The sequence below is a fragment of the Aquarana catesbeiana genome, linkage group LG02 (assembly GCF_042186555.1).
Source record: "Aquarana catesbeiana isolate 2022-GZ linkage group LG02, ASM4218655v1, whole genome shotgun sequence".
Taxonomy (NCBI): domain Eukaryota; kingdom Metazoa; phylum Chordata; class Amphibia; order Anura; family Ranidae; genus Aquarana; species Aquarana catesbeiana.
In genome coordinates this window covers 240,807,166-240,820,512 of record NC_133325.1, presented here as the reverse complement: position 1 = coordinate 240,820,512, position 13,347 = coordinate 240,807,166, and positions in this window count along the sequence as shown.

Below are 13,347 nucleotides of genomic sequence, written 5' to 3'. Positions count from 1 at the left end.
TGAAAGAGAGTTCAGGAGTCAGCAAAAGATAACACAGAGGTCAGTAGAAAGTGATTCAGGGGTCATGGGTATGTGATGCAGAGTTCAGGGCTTAGCAGTAATTCATGCAGAGTTCAGGGCTCAGCAGTAAGTGACAAAGTGTTCAGGGGTCTGCAAAAAGGGAATCAGAAGTCAGTAGTAAGTGATGCAGAGTTTAGGGGTCAGTAGTAAGTAATGCAGATTTTTGGGGTCTGGAGTATGTGATGTAGAGTTTAGGGGTCAGCAGTTGGTGACACAGGGGGAATTCAATAATGCTGCAGTGCCCCTTTTCTGGTGTTTATCTCTGTTGTTAATGTATTCAAATTCAAGTTCAGGGGTCAGAAGTAAGTGACACAAAGTTCAGAGGTCAGCTGGAAGTGACAAAGAGGTCAGTAGTAAGTAACACAGAGTTCAGGGTTCAGGAGTAAGTGATGCAGAGTTCAGGGGTCAGCAGTAAATGATGCAGGCAGGAATTAAATAAAGCTGCTGTGCCACTTTTCTGGCATGAATCCCTTTTGTTAAAGTATTCCAAATCAGGGGTAGAGTTCAGGGGTCAGGAGTAAGGGACACAGAGGTCAGTAGTAAGTAAATCAGAGTTCAGGGCTCAGCAGTAAGTGACAGAGAGTTCAGCGGTCAGCAAACAGTGAATCAGACGTCAGTAGTAAGTGATGCAGAGTTCAGGGGTCAGTATTAAGTGATGCAGAGTTCAGGGGTCAATAGTAAGTGATGCAGAGTTCAGGGGTCAGCTGCAAGTGATACAGAGGTCAGTAGTATGTGATGCAGAGTTCACGGGTCAGGAGTATGTGATGCAGAGTTCAGGGGTCAATAAGAAGTATGTCACCTACTGCTAACCCCTGAACAAGTGTCCTAACATCTAAAGTTGGGCTCTGGCCCCTCCAATGTACTGTACATTCCCTATTCAACACTGGCTCTGTATAAACACATCTCATTAAGCTATGGTCAGTATTCATTGCAATTAGAAACACGCCCATTTTTGCTGCTGCGTGGTGTGCACGCCGCATTTTATTGTTTGCCGCCCAAGGGGCACTATTTATGGTCTTGTACCCAGGCCCTCTGCTTTCATGAAACGCCCCGGTGCCCCTATGTCCCTGTGCACAGGAACTGCTACCTCTCCCTGTAGGCCTGCCAGATGCTGATAATGTAGGGCTTATTCCCCACTTTCTTCCAGCTATTGAAAGAGCTGTATAGGGGGATGAGGTGCTTGGGAGCATTGTAAATTGTGATGCTTTGGTGATGCACTGTAAACTGTGGTGGATTAAATATCACCTCAATAATCTGCGGAGCCCTGCTACAGGCAAAAAAGGTAGCTGTTGTGGCGACACCAACAGATTTACTTTGTTGTTGCTGCTGCTGACCCCGTAATAAATACAAAATAAAACCCAAATAAAATAAAGCTTTAATGCAGAAAAGTCAAATAAGGATGTAACCTTAAATACCCACTTTGAAAAATCACAAGTAAAATAAAACCTTTTTACGTATTTAATTTTGTTTAAGGAAAAGATATAAGAATATATATATATTTATTTATATATATATATATATATATATATATATATATATATATATATATATATATATATATATATAGTGGGGACAGAAAGTATTCAGACCCCCTTAAATTTTTCACTCTGTGTTATATTGCAGCCATTTGCTAAAATCATTTAAGTTCATTTTTTTCCTCATTAATGAACACACAGCACCCCATATTGACAGAAAAACACAGAATTGTTGACATTTTTGCAGATTTATTAAATAAGGAATACTGAAACATCATATGGTCCTAAGTATTCAGACTCTTTGCTCAGTATTTAGTAGAAGCACCCTTTTGATCTAATACAGCCATGAGTCTTTTTGGGAAAGATGCAACAAGTTTTTCACACCTGGATTTGGGGATCCTCTGCCATTCCTCCTTGCAGATCCTCTCCAGTTCTGTCAGGTTGGATGGTAAACATTGGTGGACAACCATTTTTAGGTCTCTCCAGAGATGCTCAATTGGGTTTAAGTCAGGGCTCTGGCTGGGTCATTCAAGAACAGTCACGGAATTGTTGTGAAGCCACTCCTTTGTTATTTTAGCTGTGTGCTTAGGGTCATTGTCTTGTTGGAAGGTAAACCTTCGGCCCAGTCTGAGGTCCTAAGCACTCTGGAGAAGGTTTTTGTCCAGGATATCCCTGTACTTGGCCACATGCATCTTTCCCTTGATTGCAACCAGTCGTCCTGTCCCTGCAGCTGAAAAACACCCCCACAGCATGATGCTGCCACCACCATGCTTCACTGTTGGGACTGTATTGGACATGTGATGAGCAGTGCCTGGTTTTCTCCACACATACCGCTTAGAATTAAGGCCAAAAAGTTCTATCTTGGTCTCATCAGACCAGAGAATCTTATTTCTCACCATCTTGGAGTCCTTCAGGTGTGTTTTAGCAAACTCCATGTGGGCTTTCATGTGTCTTGCACTGAGGAGAGGCTTCCCTCGGGCCACTCTGCCATAAAACCCCGACTGGTGGAGGGCTGCAGTGATGGTTGACCTTCTACAACTTTCTCCCATCTTCCAACTGCATCTCTGGAGCTCAGCCACAGTGATCTTTGGGTTCTTCTTTACCTTTCTCACCAAGGCTCTTCTCCCCCGATAGCTCAGTTTGGCCGGACGGCCAGCTCTAGAAAGGGTTCTGGTCATCCCAAACATCTTCCATTTAAGGATTATGGAGGCCACTGTGCTGTTATGAACCTTAAGTGCAGCAGAAATTTTTTTGTAACCTTGGTCAGATCTGTGCCTTGCCACAATTCTGTCTCTGAGCTCTTCAGGCAGTTCCTTTGACCTCATGATTCTCATTTGCTCTGACATGCACTGTGAGCTGTAAGGTCTTATATAGACAGGTGTGTAGCTTTCCTAATCAAGTCCAATCAGTATAATCAAACACAGCTGGACTCAAATGAAGGTGTAGAATCATCTCAAGGATGATCAGAAGAAATGGACAGCACCTGAGTTAAATATCTGAGTGTCACAGCAAAGGGTCTGAATACTTAGGGCCATGTGATATTTAAGTTTTTGTTTTTTAATAAATCTGCAAAAATGTCAACAATTCTGTGTTTTTCTGTCAATATGGGGTGCTGTGTGTACATTAATGAGGAAAAAAATGAACTTAAATGATTTTAGCAAATGACTGCAATATAACAAAGAGTGAAAAATTTAAGGGGGTCTGAATACTTTCAGTCCCCACTGTATATATATATATATATATATATAATTATATTTTTATTTATTATTATTATTTTTATTTTTATTATTACACCTTAATACAGTAGGAATCAGAGGGCCCTGCTCCTTAGAGCTTACAATCTAAGAGGAATGGTCAAGAGATACAAGAGGTAATAACTGTTGGGAGCGTGCTGATGAAGAAAGTAAATGTACAGTTGTTAGGTGGGGGCCAGATAGGCCTCTCTGAAGAGATGGGTTTTCAGGAATCGTCTAAAAGTTGACAAAGTAGGAGAAAGTCAAACAGATTGGGATAGAGCACTCCAAAGGATGGGGAAGGCTCTGGAAAAGTCCTGAAGGCGAGCATGGGATGAGGTAACAAGGGAGTTAGAGACATAAAGGGTGGGGGGAAGGGTTAAAAGGTAACCCTAAGAAACAATCAAGGGAGATCAGTTATGGGTACGCTTTCAAGAACATCTGAAAAGTATCAGGTTAAAAGAAGAGACCCCCATAGCCCAACACTTTTTACAGGTCCATCAATGCAGTACAAAGGGACTCAAGGTAAAAGGATTTTTTTTCCCTTGATCTCTCTGCTCGTAGAGGGGACTATAATACAGTACTCCTCAAAAAAGAAAAGTACTGGATATTCAGGCTCAAAACTCTCCAGCCCCTAGGCTTGAATAATAATTTGAGCCTGAAAATCTTTTTGGAACCCTGATACTGTCATAGTATGTATTACTATATACACTACAAAATGTTATAGGTAAGTAATCCTGTGACATAAAGATTTCTCTCTCTTTCTCCTCCGCTGAAAGTAATAATTAAATATAAGAGGTTTTTTCTAGACCCTTGATTGACTGAATGTTAAAATTAATGATGGTTAAAACCTGTTAATAGAGATTTATTTATTATTTATATGGCTACATCTAGCTAATCAGTTCCTAGTGAATGTTTTATTCATTGTAATTCTTAAAAGTCACCACAAGATGGCAACCTCTTTTTTCTTGCACGTGATGTACAGGTGATTGAGTTTAAGGCTCTATAAAAAGATTCTAATTTTTCACGTACAATGTACAGATGAAGTACACGTTCCAGTGTACGAAACGCGTAGACGGAGGGTAGCGCTAACATGACCCCACATATCTCGATGACCCCCAAGTCCGAGCGATAAGGCAGAATTGCCTACCATTCACGCTGGAGGTTTGGACTGATTAAACGGCTCATTTGACATTCACTTGATATCCACCTGATATCCACCTGGAGGCTATTTGGACTATCCAAGCCGTACTCCACAGACACTATCTCTGCATGTGTCCTGCACTATGCCTGGGATAATTGAATCCTCTCCCTAAAATACAGAAGTTTTAGGCATTATCTTTTTATGATACAAAGGCTATAATTTCGGACACTAACCGAATCAAAACTACAGCCCAAAATCATCAACTGATCCAAAGGACATCTCAGCAGATTGAATCTGGAAATCCATCCCTGACATAGAGAGTCAGGGATGGATTACAGAGACCTGTAACTGCGATACAATTGGGGTAAGACGCCCATAGACGGGCCAATATTGTTCAATTACATTCCCGTTTTGATGTATGCAGCAGGTTTAAGACTTTGTTTATTGGTGGATACGATTCATACTTTGGAGCCAACAGATGAGCCAAGTGCTACATATTCTGCTATTGATAATTCCTCCGCTGTAGTGATATCAGTCTAATTGCCATCTACATGAGAACGTATACATTTTGATAAACACCTATACTATGGACATTTGACACAACACAAACGGAAATGTTTACCTTTGGGTGTTTACATTGTTTCCCTTGATCCCGCTTCAAACTTGACTGAATCAGCCAATAGGATGTTAATCATCTTCAACTAAAGCTTATTCAATGACATATACCGGTCAACTATAGAAAACAGCAGATCTCTGCAGTTAATTGAAAGCTGGAGACACCTTTGCTTCAATTACCTTTGGTGTCACCCTTGGGAAACTCATTTTCTTTTCAAGTCCATTTTTCCTCCTGGTCTTTGGTATTATTCTTGATATAGTAGGGCTCATGTATTAGCACTTTTTAATTTGTGACAATATTGTCTTATTACAATGTGATTTTATTAGTGATTCATGAATTTTTTGCAAATTACATGAACATTATCCAACCAGGGTAGGGTTACTGCGCCTGGATTGGAACACTGTCAATAATTTTGTACTTCACCAATAAAGCTTCTATTAATTAATTCATATACTGTGGCTGATCTCCCTTGTTTCTTAGGGTTACCTTTTAACCCTCCCCCCCCCCTTTATGTCCTATGCTGCACGCTTTCTGGGAGATATACCGCCCTAAGGGCGAATCGGTGGGTCAGTTTACCTCTATGGTTCACTAACCAATAATGTAGCATTCATTTTTTGCCCTTTATAGTCTGTTCAACAAGGGAGTTAGAGAGCAGGAGGTCTGGGGAGGAGCAAAGAGAACGATTAGGTTCGTATTTTGAGGCTAGGTTAGTGATGTAGCTGGGGGCCAGGTTGTGGATGGCTTTGTATTTTATTGTTAGTATCTTGAATTTAATTTGTTGGTTGAGTGGCAGCCAATAGAGGGATTGGCAGGGGGATATAGCAGATGCTGAGCGGTTTGTGAGGTGGATGAGCCTGGCATCAGCGTTCAAGATGGGCTGAAGTGGGAATAGCCTATTTAGAGGTAAGCCAATGAGGAGGGAGTTGCAGTAGTCGAGGCGAGAGATGACCAGGGAGTGGATTACAAGCTTTGTGGTGACATTGGTAAGGAAGGGGCCTATCTTGGAGATGTTGCGGAGGTTGAGGTGGCAAATTTTGGATAGCGATAGTTCGGAGTCCAGGACTACACCTAGGACCTTGGCATGGGGGGACAAGTTGTTCGTTGAGCCGTTGATATTGACAGATAAATCAGGGGAAGTGGCACCAGAGGGAGGAAATATCATGAGCTCGGTTTTGGATAGGTTGAGATTGAGGAAGTGATGTGACATCCAGGCTGATATGTCTGCTAGTAAATTGGTGATGCCTGAGGAGACAGATGGAGAGAGCTGGGGGGTGGAGAGATAGATTTGGGTGTCATCAGAGTAGAGATGATATTGAAAGCCATGGGTGACTATCAACTGACCCATGGAGGTGGTGTACATTGAGAAAAAGGAGAGGTCCAAGAACAGAACCTTGGGGGACCCTGATGGAGAAGGGAAGAGGAGTTGTAAGTGACACTGAAGGACCGGTGGGATAGGAAGGATGAGAACCAGCAAAGAGTACAGTCACTGAGACCAAAGGCAGCAGCAAGGTCCAGGAGAAGTGATACAGAATAGTGTACGTTGGTTTTAGCCATTGGTAGGTCATTTGTGAGTTTAAGGAGAGCAGTTTCCACAGAGTGTTGAGGGCAAAATCTGGACTGAAGGGGATCAAGACGTTTGTTCATGGCCAGATGGTCGTTCAGTCAATGGGTAGACCAGTCTTTCAAGAAGTTTGGAAGAGAGGGCGAGTAAGGAGATGGGGCGTAGGTTGTTAAGTTCAGTGGGTCCAGTGAGTGCTTTTTAAGTATGGGAGTGACTAGTGCATGTTTTTGAGAGTTTGGGAAGATGCCACAAGAGAGGGAGAAGACGAAACTGTGAGTTAGATAGTGTAGAATCGAGTCAGAGGGTGAGCGAAGCATTTGCAAGGGCGCAAGATCCAGGGGTTAGATGAGTGTTAGATACGATTAACCTTGTTAGTACTAGCAGGGTTGAATGAGGGAAGTAATGATTGTATCTGTGGACATGGGTGTTGAGTGGGTGAGGTTTCTGCACATTGGAGATCTCCTTATGGATTGTATCAATCTTATTTTTGAAGTGATTTGCGATCTCCTGGGCAGTGAGTGAATTAGAGGGTGAAGGCAGTGGAGGACAGAGTAGAGTGTTAAAGGTAGTGAAGAGTTGACGTGGACTGGATGAGAAGGTGTTAATGAGTGTGATAAAATAGGCCTGTTTGACAGTGTGGAGGCAGGAATAGTATTTTAGGAGGGCAGATTTATATTGTTTGAAGTCTTCCTGGAACTTAGTCTTATGCCACAGGCACTCAAGAGCGCGGCTACGTTTTCTGAGACTTCTGGTGTTGTCTGTTTGCCAGGGGTGTAGCAGTCAGGGCCTGATTCTGCATGTAGTGAGGGGCACGCAAGTTTGTCTAGGAAGGAAGACAGTGAGCTGTTGTAGATGAAAGTGGCTAGGTTGGGGAAGGACACGGGTGAGATTTTGTCATAGAGGTGATCAGTAGCAGAGTAGAGAAGTGAAGGGTTAAGGTTGCGAATGTTTCTACAGGTAACTGTTAGGCGATTGGAGGGAGAGGAGGTGGAAGACAGGAAGAGAGCAAAACTAATAAGGTGGTGATGAGAGAGTGGGAGAGGATTTCGGAGAGGTTGCACAGAGTGCACATAGAGGAGAGGACAAGGTCAAGGGTGTTGCCGTTGGAGTGAGTAGGAGCCTGTATCCATTGCTTCAGGTCAATCGATGAGGTTAGACTGAGAAGTTTGGAAGTAATAGTAATGTTAATGTAAACAGGGATGTTGAAGTTACCGAGAATAATTGTGGGGATTTCAGAAGAGAGAAAGTAGGGTAGCCAGGCAGAGAAGTCATCAAGGAAGGTTGATACTGGTCCAGAGGGCCGGTAGATGACAGCAATTCTTAGGGAAATAGGAGAGAATAGACAAATGCAATGTGCCTCAAAAGAGGAGAGTGTCAGAGAGGGAGGTGGGTGAAGTAACTGATAAGTGCTGCATGGGGCTAGAAGGATTCCCACTCCACCTCCCTTCTGTCCACTTGGTCTGGGGGAGTGAGTCCAGAGAAGGCCACCATGGGAGAGGGAGTATCTGTTTCATGAAGCCATGTTTTGGTAATGGCAAGTAGGTTAAAGGAATTTGTGATAAAGAGGTTGTGGAGGGCAGTGAGTTTGTTACAGACAGGGTGTGCATTCTAGAGAGCACAGGAGAAGCAGATGCTGGTTTTGGAAAGAAGAAGAAAAGAGACTAAGTTATGTGGGTGGTGACTGCTGCCAGAGGGTGTAGGGAGATGGGAGCATCGAGAAAAGACAGATGATGGAGGCCCAGGGTTTGGGCATATGTCAACAGAGGTTAGGAGAAGCAGGCGGGTGAGGGAGGTAACATGGAAGTGTGATTTATATGAAGGGGCATGCCTCAGAGTACTGGAGGTTTTATCAGTATATGTATGTAGAATGAGCAAGAGTTGGTAGGGGCAGTAATAGGGAGAGAACAGAAGGCAGGGTGATATGTATAAGCAGTGGGGTGGAGAAGAGGGGTGAAGGTAAGAGAGTTTGAGGAGAGAGGACACAACTGTCAGAAGGAGTGGTAGAGGGTGCATGTTACAGAGTGGAAGGAGAGTTGAATAGAGAGACAGGGTCACCTGCAGGCTGTTAGGTGCTTTCCAGTGCAGATTGCTATGTATGTTTGCTTCGTGCAATCGCTGAAGTGCAGAGCTTGAGGTGCATATCACTTGTATAAAGAATCACTTAGAGAAAGAAGCCTTAAAGGGGTTGTTGTGACAGACCTAGCTGGGAGAGAGACTTTTGGAGGGGACTGTATGCTAGCCTCTTGCCGATCGATTGGGGGCCCTTGCATTTGGGGGAACGGTGCTCTCTGTGAGCTGTATGCCTGGGGACCCTTGAGGTGGTATTACTGTGGATTCGGGTCCTGGTCCCCCAGGACACACAGACTCTGGGGACCCTGGATTTGCCATATTGGAATAGTGGCTGATTCATAATGCTGGGACAGATACTGTTAGGAGATGCTGATGTAAATTCCAGCACCTGTCTGTCTGTTGTCTGCTAAAATGTGTTTTGTAAATAAGTCTATAGTATGGGATCTAAGAGTCATTAGATCCCCATTGTTGTTTGTGTTAATTAACTCTGCTATTGTGTGAAGAAGAGTCTATGTTGATTGTGATAATGTTGATTGGATTTTCTGAACTACAAGACGGCCAGTCTGGCCTAAAGGTCATGTCTGAGTCATCTAGGCTGTCTAAAGGGATTAGTTAATTAGCTCATGTTAATTAGGTTAATTAGGTTACAGCTGTATTAGTAATAGGAGTAAATATTCATTTACAGTAATATGAGTAAATATTCATTTATATTGAATAAATAAGACTGTGTTCCTGTCAATAAAGTGAGATTCCTGTTTGAACTTACATACAGCCTGCCTGGTGTTTGTTCTGAGCTATCACAACTGGGTTAGAACGGCACATAGCTGAAGTTCTAATCCCGGAGCATCGGATGACCGAAACATCAGACGTTGCAATCTGATTCAATAGCTGCAGAGGAGTGTCAGGAGAGTGGAATCGAGCGAGCAAGGGGCTCGTTACAGTTGTAAACCCTCGTGTTTTTTTACCTTAATGCATCCTAGGGTTTAGGGTCCTATCCATTCAGGGACCAGGTTCCAGTTAAAACATATGTTTTGGGTTAGGTTCAGCTTTGGGATTAACATGAAGTTTTAGGCATTTTAGGCTTAGCGAAAAGGGATAATGGTAGCTTACTTACCGTTCTATTTTTATGAATGTTTTTGTGTGATCTTTTATACCAAACAAAATATGTACTGTATTAGATAATCTAATAATAATCAAAATAAATGAACAATCAAATTTTTTTCTAACTTGCCAAATGCTCTGTCCCCTGAAGTCTCTCGGATAGCAGTGTCTACAGGTGCCCGAAACAGTATGTGGCTTTAAATGCAGTCTACTACAACTAATAAGTGCGTACTTTTCAGTAAAAAAAAAGTGGAAATGGTTTGGTGGTCAATAACACTCACCTGTGTCTTGTAAAAAAAAAATGTCAATTGAGCTTTAGCAAATGTATTACAGCTAAAGTAAATAGAGCTGAATTCTTTGATGACTGTTAGTCAGGGCCTGCGCTCCCACTAGGCGAACTAGGCAGCCGCCTAGGGTGCTCTGCCGCCTTGGGGCACAGTTAACCCTTGCTTCACCTCTTCCTCTTGTTCCCCAGGCTCCCGCTAATAGGGGGACCTGGACAGCAAGGAGATGAGTGCGGCGGGTGGGTGTTAATAATTGCAGAGCGGTGTCCAGCTTTCTCCCTCTCCCTCTCACCGGCTTTCACATGCTGGAGGGAGAGGGACAGACCAGTGTGACAGGCAGCCATTAGCGCTGCTCTCCTGAGTGGGAGGGCGTGACTGCTAATTTGCTCTGCCTCCCACCACCTTCTTAGCCAATCAGATTACCCAGCCCGCCACATTTGACCAACAGATGCTAGTAGCCAGAGCAGGGCGGGATGGAGAGGATCCAACATGGCTGAGCATGAAGAAGGTATGATCATGTCACGGGCTCACTGGTAATGCTGGCTACAGAAGTCTAATCATCATTGGTGTGTTCTCCCGTCTTGTCCTGTGTGTAGCATAGGCAATGTTACACTGATCAAGGGATGACTTCCCAACTGTCTTCTCATACTGCTTCTTATCTCTGTGTTTATTTACACTAAACACTGCACAAAGGACAGGCAAATGATGATTAAACTTCTACAAGAGCTGCAACTTCAGCTGTATCTATAGAGCTATGTGTGCCTGAGTCAGGTGCTAGCCATGATTTGTTAGCCCATTTCCTTATTATCTTTGAAGGCATTAGCTGGTCAGGCTGTGAGCTTCACAGACCTGTTAACCATTTACTGTCCTCCTGTGCTTGAGAATTGACTGTTGGTAAAGTTTTTTGTTTATGGCATTTTGTTATATTTTAGAGATAAGGGATAATGGTAGCTTACTAGGACACACTTGTACAATGTCTGCAGTCTCTGACCATCTCCTGTATTATGGCCACAGTCTCTGACCATCTCCTGTATTATGGCTGCAGTTTCTGACCATCTCCTGTAATATGGCTGCAGTCTCTGACCATCTCCTGTATTATGTCTGCAGTCTCTGACTGTCTCCTGTACTATGTCTGCAGTCTCTGTTCATCTCCTGTACTGTGTCTGCAGTCTCTGACCCTCTCCTGTAGTATGTCTGCAGTCTCTGACCATCTCTTATACCATGTATGCGGTCTCTGACCATCTCTTGTATCATGTCTGCAGTCTCTGACCATCTCCTGTATCACATCCGCAGTCTCTGACCATCTCCTTTGCTATGTCTGCAGTCTCTGACCCTCTCCTGTACTATGTCTGCAGTCTCTGACTCTCTCCTGTATTATGTCTGCAGTCTCTGACCCTCTCCTGTTCTATGTCTGCAGTCTCTGACCATCTCTTGTAACATGTCTGTGATCTCTGACCATCTCTTGTATCATATCTGCAGTCTCTGACCCTCTCCTGTGCTATGTCTGCAGTCTCTGACCATCTCTTGTATTATGTCTGCAGTCTCTGACCATCTCCTGTATCATGTCTGCAGTCTCTGACTGTCTCCTGTAGTATGTCTGCAGTCTCTTACCATCTCCTGTATTATGTCTGCAGTCTCTGACCCTCTCCTGTACTATGTCTGCAGTCTCTGACCATTTCCTGTAATATGTCTGCAGTCTCTGACCCTCTCATTTAGTATGCCTGCAGGCTCTGACCCTCTCCTTTAGTATGCCTGCAGTCTCTGACAACCTCCTGTATTATGTTAGCAGTCTCTGACCCTCTCCTGTATTACGACCGCAGTCTTTGATCATCTGCTGTAGTATTTCTGCAATAAAGGGTGGCTACAGGCACAGTAGGTGGTGAGGGAATGTGTACCGAGGCATGGTGGATAGTGAGGGATGGGGGGCTCAGGCATGGTGGGTGGTGAGGGAAGAGGGCTGCAGGTACAGTGGGTGATAAGACAAGGGAGACTGCATGCACAGTAGATAATGAGGAAAGGGGTCCCAGGTGCAGTGGGTGGTAATGATAGAGTGCCTAGGCATAAGTGGTGGTTAATTAGGGGGGGCTGTAGAGAACATTTTAATGTAGCATACAGGGCAAGGGACTTCATAATCCAGGACCCACCAAAATCCTCAGCACCAGGCCCATGATGCTCTTAATCCGGCCCAAACGATTAGGGTCACAAAGGTTTTACTTGCAATCAGGCCCTGGTGTTCTGCCACTAATATATTTTTTTTATAATGGCACACAGTGAAATAATTAAAAAGTGCCATTATAAAAAAAAATACTATGACAGATTGTCACACAATACACACTGGGATCTGTGATCAAAGAGTGTATTGTGCTATTATTTAATGACGCCACACAAAGCCATTTCAGTTTTTTTGGGGGGGTGGGCAAGTAGCTGGTCTTGCCTAGGGCACAAAATAGTCTAGCACCGGCCCTGCTGTTTCCCTATTTCTTGTCATTGTTAATTTTGAGTTTCATTTTGTTGCAAAACAAATATTCTGCACACATTAATGCTAGTGAATTGGTGACATTAACATGTTTATCTATTACTCATGAAATGGGCTTAGTGGCTCACTCTCAAATCTGGTGCTGGATACAAGTGTTGTTTGTGATTCAGAAAAAAATTAATGACCCTTTGTGGTAGGCAAGTGTTTGACAAGACATTTTTATTTTGTCATTTCAGTCCACACAAAGATGAACTATGACAGTCAAGGGATGACACAAGGGATGCAGCAGGAGAACAATAGATTGCGACTTCTGATACTATCACTTGCAAAGGCTAGAAGGCCTTTGCACTATGGAAGTGCTGTATGAAAAATATGTTACAGGAAAATATTATTGCCTGCTCCTATAGACCAAGGCTCTAGATGTCATTTCTGCAGTCCAGAACTTAAACTGAAACAAAGGTTCTGATTTGTTGCTATAGGCAACAAAAAAGTTTTCCTTTAGCTCAAGTTTTAAAAATCAGCGCCAATATTACATTGGTGCACATGGGGTTTTGCTCCATTGCTCTGTGAGATAATACAACAAGGAGGCGATTCCACAAGAATTCTGTACCTGTACAATAACACTATATAAGGTCTCTCTCTGTGCTGTCACAACAATGCTGCAAGTTATGCCTGGGCCAACTACAAATTAGAGTATTTCCACAACAACACTTTTCAAAACAGAGTTGTTGGGATGTCTCTGAATTAGATTAGGTATGGAAGATTTAAAGTGGTGCTAAACTCTGCAATACCTATCTATCCTTCAATGATCTGATGTCCCTCACCAG